This window comes from Eptatretus burgeri, chromosome 12, assembly GCF_056783735.1.
Source record: "Eptatretus burgeri isolate ZD-2024b chromosome 12, Ebu_testis_v1, whole genome shotgun sequence".
NCBI lineage: Eukaryota > Metazoa > Chordata > Myxini > Myxiniformes > Myxinidae > Eptatretus > Eptatretus burgeri.
Window position 1 is genome coordinate 29515341 of NC_140972.1, and position 3173 is coordinate 29518513.

The following is a 3173-nucleotide window of genomic DNA, read 5'->3' on the forward strand; positions in this document are numbered from 1 at the left end:
GTGCTTATTGCTTTTATTTTTCTTAATTTGATTTTTCATGCTCACTGACTGTCTTAATGCTTAGGGTGGCAGGTTTGGGATCCTTGGGTCCTAAGTTCAAATCCTGGCTGCCGTTGAATTAATACCAGGTGGGGTTGACAGCCTATCATCCTTGAGTGAGTACCAGCTTCCTGGGATGATTGAGCTATTTGAGTATCCTGCGTTGGAATGGCGAGCCATCCAGGATTGTGCCAAGTAGCCCAGGAGACTGCTTCTGCAGCACTGATGCTCTGCACAGAGTCTGGTCCTGATTGAAGGATGGATTTGTTGAGCAAATGTTATGGAAGTATTTTCTGAAGCTTCAAGTTTACCAAAAATGTGGACCATTTGAGCCACGACAAATGGTACTTTCTAATACCAAAAGTGCTAACCTTTGTTTTGATGTCCATCCTGAAATACCACATTTGTACTCTGAAACAGTTTTGAGAGTTTGCTGAGCAGAAGGTGATTTCCCTGTTTTGTTTATTTATTTATTTCTCTTTTGGTGATTCCCTAAGCCTGTGCCTTTGATTATGGCTGTTGTTGTGACGAGCATAGTATCCAACCATATGTGCAAATCTCACCAAGCAGTCAACATCCTGACACTGATCTCAACCAACAGCACTCCATCTCTTCTGGATCTGATTTTGACATATTTCCCTGAAAATATCTGCGGTTCATCTGACCACATGCTTGTCAAAGTGGACATCTCTCTAGCTGTTATTGGAGAACCACCTTGGAGCCATTGAGTCATCTAGCATTTCACTCAGGCTGACTGGTATGGACTTCAAGCAGCCATCAACCTTCTAGACTGGTCTCCCATCTCTACTTTCACCAACGTCAACTCGTCCTGGGAATTCTTTCAAAGAAACTTGCTCTCTCCCATGCACAGCTTTATCCCCTCTTGTTTTCAGTTGTCCTCCCTTTCCTCCCGCCCATGGTACATTGAAGCTTGTGGCTAGGCAGTTGCCCTGAAACAACTTGCCTTCACTGCATGGAAAGCAAATCCAAATGAAGGCAATCTCAGTTTCTTCCACAAAGCTCAGAACAAGTGTGTGTCTACCCTCAGAAGAGGCAGAAAACATTTTTCTAATCTCAAGTCCGAACTCTCAAACCTCTCTCCCTCCTCCAAATCCTGATGGCATCTAATGAAATCTGTTTCTGGTGTATGTTCCCCCCTCCATCCCCTCCCTTACCTCAAATGGCCGCACAGCTGATGCTGCACATGAAAAGGCTGAATGCCTAAACTCCGTGTTTGCTTCTAAATCTTTGTCCCAAACCCATCACTTTCTGTACCCACCTGACCCAGCCACACCCAGCTGTTGCTGGACCATGTTATTTTTGCCTGACAAGGTGGAGAGTGCTGTCAAACCTCGACTCTGATTCTGCAACCAGTCCAGACGGCATCAGCCCTTGTGTTCTAAAACCTGCTCTGCTGCTCTTCTTCACCCTCTCTCTCTTTTATTCACTCTCTCATTTACTCAAGGTCACCTGCCATCTGCTTTGAAATTAGCAAACATTATCAGTCTGCACAAAAAGGTGCAAAAACAGAATCCTTTAGCTACAGACCTGCTCCCAATCATCAGCAAGGTCATGGAATCCATCATCGCTTCCAACATCAAATCCTTCCTCTTCTCCAGTGCCTTGATTTCCGATCATCAATTTGGATTTAGACCAGGTCACTCTACTCTGGACATACTGCTTCTGCTTTCCAAACAATGGATGGAGGTACTCAATGCCAGACATGAGATCAGAGCCATCTACCTAGACATACCGTGAGCTTTCAATACGGTCTTGCACCCTGCCCTGCTTACCAAACTTACGGTATCAAAGGCAATCTCCACTTGTGGCTTGTGGACTTCTTTTCCTGTCAGTCCAATGCATGGCTCTTGATGGAATTCTCTCATCTCCTTCTGTCCAGGCTGGAGTTCCTCAAGACAGTGTTCTTGGCCCTGTGCTTTTCTGGTTTTCATCAATGATATCTCAGATTCCCTGGAAAATCCTCTTTATACCTTTGCTCCTGACTCCACCCTCTGCCGTACCATCGCTCCTTTGTCTGATCGGCAAGCAGCAGCCTCTTCACTCTCTGTGGACCTCTTCACTCTTACCATGTCTCTCCGAAAGGACAGTCTGGAAAATCCCTCCACCTACTTTCTCAACAATCCTCTTGAAGTCCTTTTATTCAAGCTTCTGGGTCTCACTATCTGCCACGATCTTTCCTGGGAAAGCTACATCTCCAAGCTGGCCTCCAAGGCCAGTCGTCGGTTGGGCATCCTACGTCGAGCAGAGTCCTTCGTTGCTGTGAAGTGTTAAGATATTTTGTTGATGTTAAGATATATTTTAGTTAAGATATTTGGTGATGGAAACTTTATTTTTAAGTCTCGCTTTTATTGGTGGAGGGTGATGAGACCATCGTGTCAAGCTGAGACGAAAAACTTACTTATGGATGCAAATTCTGGGACCCGTTCTCAGGGTTTATTGTGAGGTGGATAATCCATGTGGACCAGATGGAATACCACAGTGTGTGGTTAAAAGAGCCCAATATCTGGCATATATGGGCCAACTTGGTTTTTACATGTAACTTGGGGATAAAGGCAATTTGTGAGATGTACAATTTTGGTAAGATCGTAGATAAATTGTAAAAGCAAACTTCGTACACACAGCGTACACCCCAAAGTGATTTTCAGATTGAGAGCCATTGCAACAGCACCTCGTGATGGTCATCAGCGCCATCTATTGGTAGCAGACTAAGGCAATCTGACTCTCACATATGATAATGGCAGGCACATCAAGTAACAGTCTGTGCCTGAAATATCCTTTATAAGATCATCCTGGTGTACTGATTGAATGAACCAAAGACCTCGCTTCAAGTACTTGCACTTTGAGCTTCGAAGCCTCACTTTTGTAAGGTCAATAAGAGGGGGAAACTTCCACCTCGATGTTGAAAGTTTGGAAAAGATAGCCCATTGGTGCCATCACCTTTGACCACACAAACGATGCACACTGGCTGCCTGTACACGTGTGTGACATGGTCACGCTACCCCATACAGACCCTTCCATCACAGAAGCATTTCCAACAAAGACAGTTTGTGGTGCACAAGATGCCAACCATTTTCTTCTCACTCTGGACCGTTCTCACTGTCACTCTCTCATTT